General features: G+C 46.3%; 1 pseudogene; it reads left to right on the top strand.

Annotated features, from left to right (window-relative positions):
• Positions 1-18,108, top strand: part of LOC141121629 (von Willebrand factor A domain-containing protein 5A-like) — a 120,244-nt pseudogene that overhangs the window by 84,707 nt on the left and 17,429 nt on the right.

The raw sequence follows: 18,108 nt of genomic DNA, 5'->3' as shown, positions 1-18,108 counted from the left end.
CAGTGTATGTAGGTCAGTGTGTGTCAGGTAGGTCAGTGTATGTAGGTCAGTGTATGTCAGGTAGGTCAGTGTATATCAGGTAGGTCAGTGTGTGTCAGGTAGGTCAGTGTATGTCAGGTAGGTCAGTGTATGTAGGTCAGTGTATGTCAGGTAGGTCAGTGTATGTAGGTCAGTGTATGTCAGGTAGGTCAATGTATGTCAGGTAGGTCAGTGTACATCAGGTAGGTCAGTGTATGTCAGGTAGGTAAGTGTATGTAGGTCAGTGTATGTCAGGTAGGTCAGTGTATGTAGGTCAGTGTATGTCAGGTAGGTCAGTGTATGTAGGTCAGTGTATATCAGGTAGGTCAGTGTATGTCAGGTAGGTCAGTGTATGTCAGGTAGGTCAGTGTGTGTTAGGTAGGTCAGTGTGTGTTAGGTAGGTCAGTGTATGTGTTTCGGGTAGGTTGGTGTATGTATCGGGTAGGTCAGTGTATGTATCGGGTAGGTCAGTGTATGTAGGTCAGTGTGTGTCAGGTAGGTCAGTGTATGTAGGTCAGTGTATGTAGGTCAGTGTATATCAGGTAGGTCAGTGTATGTCAGGTAGGTCAGTGTATGTAGGTCAGTGTATGTCAGGTAGGTCAGTGTATGTCAGGTAGGTCAGTTTATATCAGGTAGGCCAGTGTATGTCGGGTAGGTCAGTGTGTGTCGGATAGGTCAGTGTATGTTTTTCGGGTAGGTTGGTGTATGTATCGGGTAGGTCAGTGTGTGTCAGGTAGGTCAGTGTGTGTCGGGTAGGTCAGTGTGTGTCGGGTAGGTCAGTGTATGTTTTTCGGGTAGGTTGGTGGATGTATCGGGTAGGACAGTGTGTGTCAGGTAGGTCAGTGTATGTATGTCAGGTAGGTCAGTGTGTGTCGGGTAGGTCAGTGTATGTGTTTCGGGTAGGTTGGTGTATGTATCGGGTAGGTCAGTGTGTGTCAGGTAGGTCAGTGTATGTAGGTCAGTGTGTGTCAGGTAGGTCAGTGTATGTATGTCAGGTAGGTAGGTCAGTTTAATGGTCAGCATTGATGGGCACTGGTAAGCCAAGCAGCAACCAGCAAGTGAGCTTACCCCCCGCCACACAACCCCACCGCCCAGCCTAAAAACCCAGCGCCACTAGAGCCCCCCCACCCCGTGCCGGCCTTGGACTTTGGGGTGAAGCCCCTGGTCTTTTTGCCGCCTAGCAACACCCCTGGAGAAACATAAGAAGTCGGGACTGTGCTGTAGGCTACATCTCTAATCAGTGGGCAGAAAACTATTAACCCCCCATTTAGTACTGTGGTAAATTGTATCTTAACCAAAAAACAAACATTTATTATAATGTAGCTTCTCAGTACTTATATGAGGCAGAACATTTTCAGCAAGTACAGAAAATACTTTCTGATCATGCCAGAAATGCTATGTCCAGGGCCGTCTTTAATACTGATTGGGCACTGGGCAAACATCTTCTTGGGCCCTCCCGAATCCACTTATCAACTATGTGTGGGCTCAAGGGGAAGCTGCCTTGGGCCCCTCAACGATGACTGGGTCTGGGGCCCCTTTTGCCCAGTGAAGACAGCCCTGGCTATGTCCCAGTTCTTAAATTAAAGCACAAATATTATCTTTTATTGTATAAACTACTAATCTCATCCATCCACCATGTACTGGAGATGAACAAAGGTGGACACGTTTAACCACTTCCCTACCCGCCCATAGTCATATGACGTCCACAGATGGTATCTCTTATCCTGGGTGGACGTCATATGACATCCTGGGATTCCCGACCGTCTAGGTGGCGCGCGCCCGCTGCGTTCCTCGAGACCCGGTGCGTGTGCCCGGCGGCCGCGATGTCCGCCGGGCACCCACGATTGCCCGTTAACTGGGCCGGCATGTGGATCTGTGTGTGTAAACACACAGATCCACAGCCTGTCAGCTCAGAGGAGAGCGATCTGTGTTCCCAGAACGGAGGAACACCGATCGGTCTCCTCCCCTAGTGCGTCCCCTCCCCCTTCAGTTAGAATCATTCCCTAGGAAACATACTTAACCCCTCCCCGCCCCCTAGTGGTTAACCCCTTCACTGCCTGTCACATTTACACAGTAATCAATGCAATTTTATAGCATTGATCGCTGTATAAATGTGATTGGTCCCAAAAATGTATCAAAAGTGCCCGATGTGTCCGCCATAATGTCGCAGTCACGAAAAAAAATCGCGATCGCCGCTAAAAAAATAAAAAAATATTTTTTTTTTAAAAATGCCATAAATCTATCCCGTATTTTGTAGACGTTATAACTTTTGCCCAAACCAATCAATATACGCTTATTGCGATTTTTTTTACCAAAAATATGTAGAAGAATACGTATCGGCCAAAACTGAGGAAAAAATGTGTTTTTAAAAAAAAAAATTGGGACATTTATTATAGCAAAAAGTAAAAAATATTGTGTTTTTTTCAAAACTGTCGCTCTTCTTTTGTTTATAGCGCAAAAAATAAAAACCGCAGAGGCGATCAAATACCATAAAAAAAAGCACTATTTGTGGTGAAAAAAGGACGTCAATTTTTTTTGGGTACAACGTCGCACGACCGCACAACTGACGTTTAAAGTGCGACAGCGCTGAAAACTAAAAATTGGCCTGGGAAGGAAGGGGGTGAAATTGCCCGGTATTGAACCGGTTAAAGTCCAGCCTGGGTGACAACCATGGCTTCCCACCGTGGAGAAAAAAGGTGTAGGCAAGAAGAAACAGGAAGTATGTTATTTGTAGGACCACCAGGTGATAAATAAAGGAAAAAAGTCTGAAAAAATAAAACGGATGCAGCCACCACATCTAAGTACTGAGCTGTAATATATCACATTTTTGGTTTCGGGTTTAGACACACTTTATATTCTTCCAGCCCTGATGACCACAGTCACATATCATGGTGAGGAATCCACAAGTATCCTGTAGAGTCTGTATAATGGTGTTTATTCCTCATCATCTGTCCTCTCTTACAGCATTTATGAGGCTGCGCAAAACATTCCACGGATATAAAAAGATAAGTTATCGTTGTGCTCCCATGGCAATGTCTAAGAAACAGGAGGACAATTGTAAGTACCATATTTTTTTTTTTGTGGTTGCTGATTCTACTGTGCTGACACTTTAGAAAGCTCGTGATACTCTGGGAATTCTGTCATGGGTGCAGCCTTATTTGTAAGACAAAAAAATGTATTCTTATTAGCAAAAGTCTCCCTATTCCAGGACAGGTACGTTGGTTGGGTTGGGCTGATGGTTAGTGTGAAGTGTAGCATGAAAATGGTGGGGGACAGAGACAGCAGAGGGGAGGCCTGTGGAGCGGAGGAACTGTTGGCACTGATGGAGAGAATTAGGTGGTAATGGTGATGGAGTGGTGACTGTCAGGGATGTACTTTGAGCGGAGGGTAAATGATGGATGCAGAGAGGAATTACTGTGGGTGGAGGGGAGGTTGTTGGGGAGGAACACATTGTGATTGGGAACAGAAGTAGGCAAGGAGGGATGCATTGTAAGCTGGGGGCGAGGTGGCCAGGAAGGGATGTGCTGTGATTGGAGGGTGAAGTGATCAGGGAAGAAAAAAGCTGTAAGTGGAGGTTGAGCTAGGTGAGTTGGCCAGGGAGGAATGAGAGTGAGGTGTCCAATGAAGTGATGTAACTGGGGCGATGAGAGGGAAGGGTGTTGCTATGTCCAGGAGAATGAAATGAAATAACCAGGAGAATATATGAAATGGGCTTGAGAAGGTGCTGTGATGTAGGGAATACGGTGGATGGGAGGGAGGTCCTATGACCAGGAAAGTTGGTGAGATGGAAGTGAGGAAGATGATATGTAAAGAATAAGATGGACAGGAGGGAGGCACTGTGACAAGAGGGGGTTGATGAGATGGTGGAAGGAAGGATCTGTGAATAAAAACTACATTGAGTGAGAGGAATGTGCTGTGATGTAGGGGGATGAGGTTGGTGAGAGAGAGGTCCTATGACCAGGGAAGTTGGTGAGACAGGTGTGAGGGAGATGCTGTGATGTGATGTATAAGGTGGATGGGAGAGAGGTGCTGTGACCAGGGGGGTCGGCGAAATGGTGGAAGGAAGGATCTGTGATTAAAGTGCTAAGGTGAATGGGAGAAAGGTGCTGTGATACGGAAGCAGGGCCAGACTGGAAATAAAAACCAACCCTGGAAATAATTTCATACCAGCCCCATAGCATTTTTATACCAGCCCAACCGCATAACGTCGTTATTTTCTTGTTCACAAAAGGGAAAACCATGCATTTTAAAGCACATTTGAAGAGTGTATTATATATAGATAAGAGAGACATGGAATTTACAAACAGCAGCAATTTTTAATTTTTTTTACTGGCAAAAATCATGGCATTTACTGGCACATTTTTTACTGATACTGCAAAAAAAAGGTGCCGTAAATGGCAGGTTTCAGTGCAAATATCAATATTTAAGCAATAAACTGCTATTAGCAATGTGTTAAGTTAAACAAAAGTCAAACACCATATCTCTCCTCTTACATGAAGGTCAGATTAATATAACCCAACACAGAGTTCCCCCCATACATCAGGAGGATTCCCCTTTACAGTGCAAGGGAACTCTGATATAAAAGGGGGGCACTGGTGACCAGAGACCCCACTTATATCAGAGTCCACAGCTTTCCCCTTTACATCAGAGTTCTCACTTACATCAGGGTCTGCAGAATTGCCCTTTACATCAGAGTTCCCCCTTGCACTGTAAGGTGGAATCCTACAGACTATGATGTAAAGGGGAACTCTGGGAATGTTTGGAGGACTCTGGTGACCAGAGACCACCTTCTGCAGAAAGAAAAACACTAAGGTACGGGGGTTTACTGATATAAGGGGGAGACCTATATATCAGTGCCCCCTTACAATATTGTATTGACCCCCCCTCTCAGGTAGGCCTGGTGGCGCTGTCACTGACCTCCTCTCAGGTGCACCATGCAGGGCTCAGTCAGTCGGCTCCAGCTCGGTGGCTCTGGTTTTATCCCATAGTTTCCTCTCCACAGTCCATACATGTCTGACTTCTCCCATGACCCCCATCCCTGCGCCACTCCCACTGTTGACTCCGCTCCAGACTGCAGTCGTGATATAAGACAAGAGATGATCAGAGGCTGCGGATGGTACAGGAGAGGTCAGAGGCTGCGGATGGTACAGGGGAGGTCAGAGGCTGCGAATGGTACAGGAGAGGTCAGAGGCTGCGGATGGTACAGGGGAGGTCAGAGGCTGCGGATGGTACAGGGGAGGTCAGAGGCTGCGGATGGTACAGGGGAGGTCAGAGGCTGCGGATGATGCAGGGGAGGGGAAAGGCTGCGGATGGTACAGGAGAGGTCAGAGGCTGCGGATGGTACAGGAGAGGTCAGAGGCTGCGGATGGTACAGGAGAGGTCAGAGGCTGTGTTATATTCTTAATATCTAAATTTTAATTGGCTTTATTGAAAAGAATATGCATTTCCATATTTGTTTGAATGAGAGGACTTTGAGCTAGTGATACCCAAATGGCCATTCATTGACTGAAAATGCAGGTCAAGACCCTGTCAGAATTTGATGGATTTTGTAAATAATATATGTTTTGGTTGAATTTTCCTATGTAACCGATACTTTGTTTGATTTATGCGTTTATGTTTTAAGAGGTCTGCTGAAAGCCTCTCACATATATCTGGTTTCATGTTTAAAAGGTTTGGTTCAGTTAAAAACAGATGTTGCTCTTTGCTAGCCCCCGCTCTTAGACGGACAAAAGGGGAGTGTATGGGAGGGATTTGTGTTTGGGCGCGAATTTGAAAGACTGAGTTCATATAGACACAAGGAATCCAGTCTTCGGGCTCACTCTCTACACACACAGCTCTCTTTACACACACATCCTGCTTCCAAGACACAGTGCTGTTACATTTCCTGCCACCAAGCCAGACACATCTATTCTTTACATACATCTCTTCCAAGCCAGGACACATGAGGTTAATCGGCCATTTGTAATAGGCCATGACAAAGGAAGCACATGTCTAAAGACTTTCAGATCTTTGAAACAAATGAACTATTTTTGAACATTTTTTGCATATATGAAACAACACTAATTCTGAATATGAATGTACTATTTTTGTAAGTATTTTCCAAGATTATGTGTGTACAATAAAACACACGGTTTTGATTTAAGCTGACTCAAGCAGAAATAATTCCAAAATTCGTCTCACGAGAATCATCATTATTGAAGGCTTTTTATACAATATTAAGCCATTTATTTCATTGGCGGACGCCAGCCAGTTTCAATCGTCAGAAGTTTATGCCACGTTCTTCCGTTGAACATAGGGGAAATGTGATGAACAGAAAAAAACTTTGCAAATATTGAAAGAACCTAGAATCGCTTGATGTTTTTGATGATTGCGTGAAGACCAGAGTATTTTGGAACAGAAGTCTTGACAGACGGTTTAATTAGAGTCCAGCGGATAACGGAAAAGTTTTATATTCGGTGAGTACCAAAATATGGAATTTATAAATGTAATGGCTGAAGAAAGTAATTTAGAATTTGAAGGTTTAGCCAGTCATTTTTCAGATACTAAGTTATGGCAATCAATGTATAATCAATGCCTACAGGCAAATAAAGAAATTGAGAAGAATAGATTTTCATTAGCTAAATCTAAGAGAAAATTAAGTAATATAATGAAATTAGTTACAGTCTTCAATGCAATGGTTTTTGATATGCCAGGAAAACAAAGGCAAAGTGTAACAGAAATTGCACAAACACAGGAGAATTTACATATTGAGCAATTAATGATTGAAAAAGATGCATTAGAACATAAAATGAATGCATTATTGGAATCGGTTAAAGAAAAAGAAAGTTGTATTGCTTTTTTAACTCAGAAAGAAATTGAACAAGAGAATGTTATATGTTTGCTTAAAACGCAATTATTGCAAGCTCAGTCTTCTGCACATGCTCAGTGTTTAGCTTATGAACACGTGACAAAGTCAGAGGCGAGGGATAATGATGCTGATTCTGGAGTTGACACAGTGGGGTCATTTGAGGAGGTTAATGTTTCCTCAGACAATGAAAGCGTGAAGTCTGTTGATTCGAATAATAGTAATATTCAACAGAAATGTAAATTTTCATCGCCATATACTCAAAGAAAGGTATATGCAAAAAAACCAACTCTTAAATGTTTAGTTTGCAAAAGAGCGGGTCACATAGCTAGGTTTTGTGTGATGGCTAATAATAACGATATACAAAAGAGGTTGTATTATCCGAAAACGATGCCAAGGCGCTATGAAGTGTATTCTGTGCGCTGGTGTAGTAATTTGAGGTATAGAGGCCATAATAATCAAACTAATTTCCCTTTTAAGACCCAAATGCAAAGATTGCAAACTGCAAACAGTCCATTAAGACAGGAAAGGTATCACTATGTATCATATAACACTGTGAAAAACAATGTTAGCAGTCCTTAAATGAATTGCATGGATGGTAAGGATTTTCTGGTTATTGATTCTTTGCTATGGATAATAAGGTTATGATTTGAGGTTCAGAGATTTGGTTATTGATTCTTTGCTATGGATAGTAAGGTTATGATTTGAGGTTCAGAGATTTGGTTATTGATTCTTTGCTATGGATAGTAAGGTTATGATTTGAGGTTCAGAGATTTGGTTTTTATCTGATATATTTTTAGTATTCAAGGATAATCCTTTGGATTATTAATTTTTTATTAATTTTTCCCCAGTTATGATTATTATGATTTTAATTTTTCATTTTTTGTTCAGATGGAACATTGAGAGGTTTAGTTCATCTGATAAGGGGGTAATTAACAACTTTGTACTCAATTAGCAAAGGATGCAGATTTGTATGGAGAATTAGTGATTTTAACCTGAATATGGTCAAAATTATGTTGTGGAAAAAACAAATATAAGATTTTCTTTCGTTTTCAGAGGTTTAAAAGGTGATAAATCAATCTTTTATTCCTCATCGGTTGTTATTAGATCTATATTTTTGTTAATGATAACAGGATCTAATATCATGACTTAGATGGATTTTCTATATTTTAATGTACCACAACACCTACAGGTGGAATTCACTAAATTTAACTATGACAGTTTAGATCACATTGGTAAGCAAAAATTGCTTGAATTTCTTAAAGAGAAATTCTATTGGGACAAAATGGAAGAGACGGTAGACAGAGTAATTAAATATTGTCTAATCTGTGTACAAAGATATTTTAATTACTGACAGGATATGGATTAATCATGTTTTTCTAGTTTGGGGTATACTAGCAAATCTCAGTAGTGGCAGAGGATTCCATTTTATAGGTAAAATCATGCAGGTAATGTGTAAAATCTTGGGAATAGGACAGAGATTTCATGTATCATATCATTCACTGTTTGCAGGTACAGTTTGTTCAGTTATGGAGTATTCTTCATTTGATTTAATGACAGGAAGAATTATTTTGTCACTTGTGTTTCACAATGAACTTTGGTTGGCAATATACAGCAAGGATTGTTAGTGTAATGCTTTTGATTTGAGAAGAGATATTAGGATGTTATTTAAAGGTATTGAATGTCATTCAGAAAAAGATTTTTCGTTTTGGTATTTTGTGCTCCTTTTGCACAACAGTGTTGGTTATAGATGATACAGGACAATTTGAACAGAATGGTGTTACATGCAGTTGCTTGTATGAAAAATGGTCCCTCCACACATTTTTAAGTTTGAGTTAAAAGATCATAATTTCCTTACTTTACAATATTCCTTGTTTAGGAGATTATTAAGAGACAATTTGTATATATACTGATATGTAGTATTTGTTTTAGAAGTTTAAAGAAACTTGTATTGTATAAATTAAATGGTTACTCACAGAGCACATAGCCCCATCCTTAGGAATTTGAGAGTGAAATGACACCATCCTTTTTAAAAAGGAGGGGGGGATTACTCATTGAGAGTCTGCATCTGTGGGACTACAAGACAAAAAAGAACCTTTCTGAATAAGAAAGGAGGGGGTTTGTTTTTTTAGGAGTAGAATGCCTGTAACAGAGTTTTTTGGCAGACATGCATTCCAGTAGATGTTGTAATAGACATTCACTCCAGTATACACAAGACACATATACAGCATGAAAACTGTTGTTACATACACACACACATATCTGATTCTTGTAACATTTTGTTATTTTATTATTAAAACCAAAATTATCTTTTATTCAAGATAAACGGTTTATCAAGATTGATAATTAGGAATGGAAAGATTTATTTAAATCAAAAATTAGATGTTGTTAGCATTAGTTTATACAGAAAGAAAAATGGTGATTAAAGAGTTGCCATGTGTAAGGTCACACCCAGAGATGGTGAGATACACGTCACAGGCGGAACTAAAGGTTCAGGAGAACTGGACCATGGCAAAGTAATTGGGAAGGTCCATTTGACATCTTGGATGTTCAAGGGACAATGGTATTAGTTCAAGGATTTCTCAATTTAGTGAAAAAGCATGTATAAATAAAAATGTGGGTATAACAAATGTAATATTCTAAGATAAATGATGCTGCTTTTATTTTTCCTAGGAAGGAATTATATTTCATTAACCTGGAGGAATCATGGATTCCAAAAAAGAAGAAAGATGACAGTTCAACAAAGAAAGTGTTAAAGAGAGAAGATTCATCATCATCACAGGATTCATCTTTTCTCTAGTGACAATTTTATCTGTGGTAAAATATATCACAAACTGTTCCAGCTATGCAGAGGTTAACAGGATTGAAGAATTACACAACAAAGACATTACATTATTCAGAGACAAAAGAGATCTAGACACTGATATCAATATAGATGATAAAAGTGATAAAGACATTGATATTAATACAGAGGACAAGAGTGATAAAGATATTGATCTTAAATATTGATGACAGAATATAATTCTAGATACGTTGATAACAATACAGCTGAAGAATTGTATGGCTATGTATTTGTAGCACAGGGATATGATTGCTGTATGGAATTATATTTAATTCATAGTAATAATGTTGAGGTAAACGTTAAAATAGAATCCAAAACAAATTTTGTTAAAATGCTGGGATCTTATAGGTTAAACAACAGAACCCAGAACTTTTGAACACAATATATTGGGAAGGAGTTTTTGGTCAGTATTTGTAAAGGTAACAATCTTTGAACATTTTTGAAGATAATGATAGTTTGCATTTGATATGTAAAACAAAAATATATGTACCTCAAGATTCATTGGTAATTTGAAAAAGGAACGATGAATTTTTGGGAAGTTTTCTTCACAATTCTACTATGATAATTCATAAAGGAATTTATGGTAGTGTGAATTGGATCAATAATACATTTGTTTATCAACAAATGAGAGTATCTTTGAATGATACTGGTATATATGAATGTTGCATATCAATAGTAAATTATCCAATGAAATGTGCGAAGGCAAGTGTTGTTGTAAGGTCTCCTAGGAAAACTCCATGTGTTGGTAAGAAAAGTGTCTCAGCAAATCCATTTCAGATTAACCATTTCCAATCCAGAACTCTTTTGAGAGAGGGAAATTTTGTCATTATATTGTGGAACTTTAATGTTTCAGAATGGAAAATTTCTACAAGGTTTCCACAATGTCAAGGACATTTGGTTAATATGGAATTGGGTATTGAAAGATGGTTTGGAATTAATAATAGAAATCATAACAGAAATAAGCGTGGTATTGTTGAAGGTATTTTAGGAGGGATTGGCACAATTGGGAGTATTACTAATAGTATGGACATTAATACTTTAAAGTCTGATCTTGAGACAGCTGGTTTAGTGGGTAGTAATGGGATTAAAATACAGAGAAATTTAAATGAAATTTTAGAAAATATGGTTATTAAAACAGCTAATATAATGGGTCCATCTATTTTACATCTTCAAAATATTACTCTTGATTTAATGTTAAGTGAACAACATTCTCATATTACCAGAGCATGTTTAGAGATCCAGACTGAATATTCCACTAATTTTAAAATAATTGCACAAGCATTTCAGAGTGGAATAACCCCTCTTGGCATTTTACAGAATTTACCTAGAGAATATGTATATGCTATAAATCATACAGATTTATGGGTAAATAAATGGATAGGATGTAAACAGGATGTTTGTTATAGTTCTTCTATGATTCCAATAGCAGGACAAGAACAAATTTTGGTTCCAATCACTGTCTTGGGATTACCCGTCAGCAATACACAATTATTGTATTATAAATTACAGTATACAGATTTTGCATTTAACAATGAAAATTCTGAATTAGAACAATTAGATTTGTCATCATGTTTACAATTTCAGTCTAAAGTTATCTGTTTACCTAATCAAGATAAAAGTATTTTTCATTCTTGTTATCATAATCATACATTGTGTTCAGCAAGAATAGAAAAAGTAGAAACAATTTCTGAATTAGTTACTCGTGTAGATAAAAAGAAGGTTTGTTTCCAGATCATATCAGATACAGAAAGGGTTAAAACTTTTTTCTCTTCTTGTACAAATACAGAAAACCTAAATCAAGGCTTGTATTGTATAGAAGGAGACATTGTAGCAATAAGCATTAATGGGTTTAGAACAAATTTAACAAACATGCTTATGAAAAATATAAGTGCTCTTCCCACACAATATAATATATCTCAGATAGATGAATTTCCTTGGGAAGAATGGGCAAATGTAATTCATAAGGATAAAAGTTTATTGATAGCTTTGGCTAAGGAACTTCAGAATGCAGAAATATTGTTTAAACATGAACAAGGTAATTTGCAAGAGATATCTCATCAATGGTCAGAATTTTCAGGAAGTAATTGGTGGAAAAAATTCAGTAATAGTGTATCAATTTGGGAAAAAAACTTCAATAACCTCAGCAGCAGGAAATATTTTATCACATCCTATAGTTATTCTTTTTATTATTATGTTATTCATTATATTCCAGTTATGTTTGATGTTTAGAATGAAAAAATTATATTATCGAATTAGAAATGAAATCAAGAAAGGAGATGATTTATTGCAAAATAAGCTTAAGAGAAAGATGGGTTTTGGTATTGCAAACTCGGTTGGTGATGGAAATACATTTGGAGTTATTGGATCAAAGTCTGAATGAATGGGACATGGATGCTATGAATGAATTTTAAAACCTTGGAAAATATGATTGTTATTCATATTTCAGAGGGGAATGTTATATTCTTAATATCTAAATTTTAATTGGCTTTATTGAAAAGAATATGCATTTCCATATTTGTTTGAATGAGAGGACTTTGAGCTAGTGATACCCAAATGGCCATTCATTGACTGAAAATGCAGGTCAAGACCCTGTCAGAATTTGATGGATTTTGTAAATAATATATGTTTTGGTTGAATTTTCCTATGTAACCGATACTTTGTTTGATTTATGCGTTTATGTTTTAAGAGGTCTGCTGAAAGCCTCTCACATATATCTGGTTTCATGTTTAAAAGGTTTGGTTCAGTTAAAAACAGATGTTGCTCTTTGCTAGCCCCCGCTCTTAGACGGACAAAAGGGGAGTGTATGGGAGGGATTTGTGTTTGGGCGCGAATTTGAAAGACTGAGTTCATATAGACACAAGGAATCCAGTCTTCGGGCTCACTCTCTACACACACAGCTCTCTTTACACACACATCCTGCTTCCAAGACACAGTGCTGTTACATTTCCTGCCACCAAGCCAGACACATCTATTCTTTACATACATCTCTTCCAAGCCAGGACACATGAGGTTAATCGGCCATTTGTAATAGGCCATGACAAAGGAAGCACATGTCTAAAGACTTTCAGATCTTTGAAACAAATGAACTATTTTTGAACATTTTTTGCATATATGAAACAACACTAATTCTGAATATGAATGTACTATTTTTGTAAGTATTTTCCAAGATTATGTGTGTACAATAAAACACACGGTTTTGATTTAAGCTGACTCAAGCAGAAATAATTCCAAAATTCGTCTCACGAGAATCATCATTATTGAAGGCTTTTTATACAATATTAAGCCATATATTTCAGGCTGCGGATGGTACAGGAGAGGTCAGAGGCTGCGGATGGTACAGGAGAGGTCAGAGGCTGCGGATGGTACAGGAGAGGTCAGAGGCTGCGGATGGGATGGTACAGGAGAGGTCAGAGGCTGCGGATGGTACAGGAGAGGTCAGAGGCTGCGGATGGTACAGGAGAGGTCAGAGGCTGCGGATGGTACATGGGAGGTCAGAGGCTGCGGATGATGCAGGGGAGGTCAGAGGCTGCGGATGATGCAGGGGAGGTCAGAGGCTGCGGAGGGGACGACAGGAGAGGTCAGAGTCTGCGGAGGGGATGACTGGAGAGGTCAGAGGCTGCGGGGGGGATGTCAGGAGCTGAGGCTGCGGAGGTTATGACAGAAGGTCAGAGGCTGAGGAGGGGACGACAGGAGAGGTTAGAGGCTGCGGGGGGGGGGCGACAGGAGGTCAGAGGCTGCCGGTGGGAGACAGGAGGTCAGAGGCTGAGGAGGGGACAACAGGAGGTCAGAGGCTGAGGAGGGGACGACAGGAGGTCAGAGGCTGAGGAGGGGATGAGAAGAGGTCAGAGGCTGAGGAGGGGATGAGAAGAGGTCAGAGGCTGCGGGGGGTGCGAACAGGAGGTCAGAGGCTGCCGGGGGGTGCCGACAGGAAGTCAGAGGCTGCAGGGGGGGACAGGTGGTCAGAGGCTGCGCGGGGTGCGGACAGGAAGTCAGAGGCTGCGGGGGTGCGGACAGGTGGTCAGAGGCTGCAGGGGGGGACAGGTGGTCAGAGGCTGCGGGGGGGACAGGTGGTCAGAGGCTGCGGGGGGGGTCCAAACAGGAAGTCAGAGGCTGCGGGGGGTGCGGACAGGAAGTCAGAGGCTGCGGGGGGTGCGGACAGGAAGTCAGAGGCTGCAGGGGGGGACAGGTGGTCAGAGGCTGCGGGGGGGTAGGGGGTCAGAGGCTGCGGGGGGGCAGGAGGTCAGAGGCTGCAGGGGGGACAGGAGGTCAGAGGCTGCAGGGGGGGACAGGAGGTCAGAGGCCACGGGGGGGACAGGAGGTCAGAGGCTGCGGGTGGGAGACAGGAGGTCAGAGGCTGAGGAGGGGACGACAGGACGTCAGAGGCTGAGGAGGGGATGAGAAGAGGTCAGAGGCTGAGGAGGGGATGAGAAGAGGTCAGAGGCTGCGGAGGGTGCGGACAGGAAGTCAGAGGCTGCGGGGGGTGTGGACAGGAAGTCAGAGGCTGCAGGGGGGGACAGGTGGTCAGAGGCTGCGGGGGGGTAGGGGGTCAGAGGCTGCGGGGGGGGCAGGAGGTCAGAGGCTGCAGGGGGGACAGGAGGTCAGAGGCTGCAGGGGGGACAGGAGGTCAGAGGCCATGGGGGGGACAGGAGGTCAGAGGCTGCAGGGGGGGGACAGGAGGTCAGAGGCTGCAGGGGGGGCAGGAAGTCAGAGGCTGCAGGGGGTGACAGGTGGTCAGAGGCTGCAGGGGGGAGGCAGGTGGTCAGAGGCTGCAGGGGGGGCAGGTGTTCAGAGGCTGCAGGGGGGGACAGGAGGTCAGAGGCTGCAGGGGGGGACAGGAGGTCAGAGGCTGTAGGGGGGGACAGGTGGTCAGAGGCTGCAGGGGGGAAAGGTGGTCAGAGGCTGCGGGGGGGACAGGAGGTCAGAGGCTGTGGGGGGACGCAGGAAGAGGCACACGCAACTAGACGAGTCCTCACTGAGCGCCGTAACCGATTTACTTTTAAAAATGGCGCTGCTCGGCGCCATCGTGTCACTGCGTATGCGCCCGCATTTCCGAAAATTGCAGAGCGTGTACGGGCTTACCCGAGCACGGCTAACTTCGGAACAGCGCTGGCGCCTGCGCAGTTGAACGTCGGCCCGGCAGCCATATTTCTTTCAGGCGCCGCTGCCCTCACAGTGGCCGCAGGGGTAGCCAGACCACCGGCCCACCGGGAGATTTCTCGGTATCCCGGTTGGCCAGTCCAGCTCTGGGTCAGAGGCTGCGGATGGTACATGGGAGGTCAGAGGCTGCGGATGGTGCAGGGGAGGTCAGAGGCTGCGGAGGGGATGACAGGAGAGGTCAGAAGCTGCGGTGGGGACGACAGGAGAGGTCAGAGGCTGCGGAGGGGACGACAGGAGAGGTCAGAGGCTGCGGAGGGGACGACAGGAGAGGTCAGAGGCTGCGGGGGGGAACGACAGGAAAGATCAGAGGCTGTGGGGGGGGGAACGACAGGAGAGATCAGAGGCTGCGGAGGGGACGACAGGAGAGGTCAGAGGCTGCGGAGGGGATGACAGGAGAGGTCAGAGGCTGCGGAAGGGACGACAGGAGAGGTCAGAGGCTGCGGGGGGGGGGAACGACAGGAGAGATCAGAGGCTGCGGAGGGGACGACAGGAGAGGTCAGAGGCTGCGGGGACGACGACAGGAGAGGTCAGAGGCTGCGGGGGGGGAACGACAGGAGAGGTCAGAGGCTGCGGGGGGGGAACGACAGGAGAGATCAGAGGCTGCGGAGGGGACGACAGGAGAGGTCAGAGGCTGCGGAGGGGACGACAGGAGAGGTCAGAGGCTGCGGGGGGGAACGACAGGAGAGGTCAGAGGCTGCGGGGGGGGAACAACAGGAGAGATCAGAGGCTGCGTGGGGGATGTCAAGAGCTGAGGCTGCGGAGGGAATGACAGAAGGTCAGAGGCTGAGGAGGGGACCACAGGAGGTCAGAGGCTGCGGGTGGGAGACAGGAGGTCAGAGGCTGCGGGTGGGAGACAGGAGGTCAGAGGCTGAGGAGGGGACGACAGGAGGTCAGAGGCTGAGGAGGGGACGACAGGAGGTCAGAGGCTGCGGAGGGTGCGAACAGGAGGTCAGAGGCTGCGGGGGGTGCGGACAGGAAGTCAGAGGCTGCAGGGGGGGACAGGTGGTCAGAGGCTGCAGGGGGGGTAGGAGGTCAGAGGCTGCGGGGGGGGACAGGAGGTCAGAGGCTGCGGGGGGGGACAGGAGGTCAGAGGCTGTGGGGGGATGTCAAGAGCTGAGGCTGCGGAGGGAATGACAGAAGGTCAGAGGCTGAGGAGGGGACCACAGGAGAGGTCAGAGGCTGCGGGGGGGACGACAGGAGGTCAGAGGCTGCGGGTGGGAGACAGGAGGTCAGAGGCTGATGAGGGGACGACAGGAGGTCAGAGGCTGAGGAGGGGACGACAGGAGGTCAGAGGCTGAGGAGGGGATGACAGGAGGTCAGAGGCTGCGGGGGGGACGACAGGAGGTCAGAGGCTGCGGGTGGGAGACAGGAGGTCAGAGGCTGATGAGGGGACGACAGGAGGTCAGAGGCTGAGGAGGGGATGACAGGAGGTCAGAGGCTGAGGAGGGGATGACAGGAGGTCAGAGGCTGCGGGGGGTGCGAACAGGAGGTCAGAGGCTGTGGGGGGTGCGAACAGGAGGTCAAAGGCTGCGGGGGGTGCGGACAGTAGGCTGCAGAGGGGGACAGGTGGTCAGAGGCTGCAGGGGGGGGTAGGAGGTCAGAGGCTGCGGGGAGGACAGGAGGTCAGAGGCTGCAGGGGGGACAGGAGGTCAGAGGCTGCAGGGGGGACAGGAGGTCAGAGGCTGCAGGGGGGGCAGGAAGTCAGAGGCTTCAGGGAGGGAGGGACAGGAGGTCAGAGGCTGCGGGGGTGCGGACAGGAAGTCAGAGGCTGCGGGGGGTTCGGACAGGAAGTCAGAGGCTGCAGGGGGGGACAGGTGGTCAGAGGCTGCAGGGGGGATAGGTGGTCAGAGGCTGCAGGGGGGGACAGGTGGTCAGAGGCTGCAGGGGGGAAGGAGGTCAGAGGCTGCAGGGGGGGATAGGTGGTCAGAGGCTGCAGGGGGGAAGGAGGTCAGAGGCTGCAGGGGGGGATAGGTGGTCAGAGGCTGCAGGGGGGATAGGTGGTCAGAGGCTGCAGGGGGGGACAGGTGGTCAGAGGCTGCAGGGGGGAAGGAGGTCAGAGGCTGCAGGGGGGGATAGGTGGTCAGAGGCTGCAGGGGGGAAGGAGGTCAGAGGCTGCAGGGGGGGATAGGTGGTCAGAGGCTGCAGGGGGGATAGGTGGTCAGAGGCTGCAGGGGGGGACAGGTGGTCAGAGGCTGCAGGGGGGGACAGGAGGTCAGTGGCTGCAGGGGGGGACAGGAAGTCAGAGGCTGCAGGGGGGGACAGGTGGTCAGAGGCTGCAGGGGGGACAGGAAGTCAGAGGCTGCAGGGGGGTAGGAGGTCAGAGGCTGCGGGGGGACAGGAGGTCAGGAGGTCAGAGGCTGCAGGGGGGACAGGAGGTCAGAGGCTGCGGGGGGTGCGGACAGGAAGTCAGAGGCTGTGGGGGGTGTGGACAGGAAGTCAGAGGCTGCAGGGGGGGACAGGTGGTCAGAGGCTGCAGGGGGGGTAGGAGGTCAGAGGCTGCAGGGGGGCAGGAGGTCAGAGGCTGCAGGGGGGACAGGAGGTCAGAGGCTGCAGGGGGGACACAAGGTCAGAGGTTGCAGGGGGGGACAGGAAGTCAGAGGCTGCAGGGGGGGACAGGTGGTCAGAAGCTGCAGGGGGGACAGGAGGTTAGAGGCTGCAGGGGGGACAGGAGGTCAGAGGCTGTGGGGGGGGGGACAGGAGGTCAGAGGCTGCAGGGGGGGGCAGGAGGTTAGAGGCTGCAGGGGGGGACAGGTGGTCAGAGGCTGCAGGGGGGGGACAGGATGTCAGAGGCTGTAGGGGGGGACAGGATGTCAGAGGCTGTAGGGGGGGACAGGTGGTCAGAGGCTGCAGGGAGGGACAGGTGGTCAGAGGCTGCGGGGGGTGCGGACAGGAAGTCAGAGGCTGCAGGGAGGGACAGGTGGTCAGAGGCTGCAGGGGGGGGACAGGATGTCAGAGGCTGCAGGGGGGGACAGGATGTCAGAGGCTGCAGGGGGGGGACAGGTGGTCAGAGGCTGCAGGGGGGGACAGGTGGTCAGAGGCTGCAGGGGGGGACAGGAGGTCAGAGGCTGTGGGGGATGCAGGAAGAGGCACACGCCACCAGACGAGTCCTCACTGAGCGCCGTGACCGCTTTACTTTTAAAAATGGCACCGCTCTGCGCCATCGTGTCACTGCGCTTGCGCCCGCATTTCCGAAAATTGCCGAGCGTGTTCGGGCTTACCCGAGCACGGCTAACTTTGGAACAGCGCT

The sequence above is a fragment of the Aquarana catesbeiana genome, linkage group LG01, assembly GCF_042186555.1.
Source record: "Aquarana catesbeiana isolate 2022-GZ linkage group LG01, ASM4218655v1, whole genome shotgun sequence".
NCBI lineage: Eukaryota > Metazoa > Chordata > Amphibia > Anura > Ranidae > Aquarana > Aquarana catesbeiana.
This window is presented reverse-complemented; position numbering and strand designations above follow the sequence as displayed.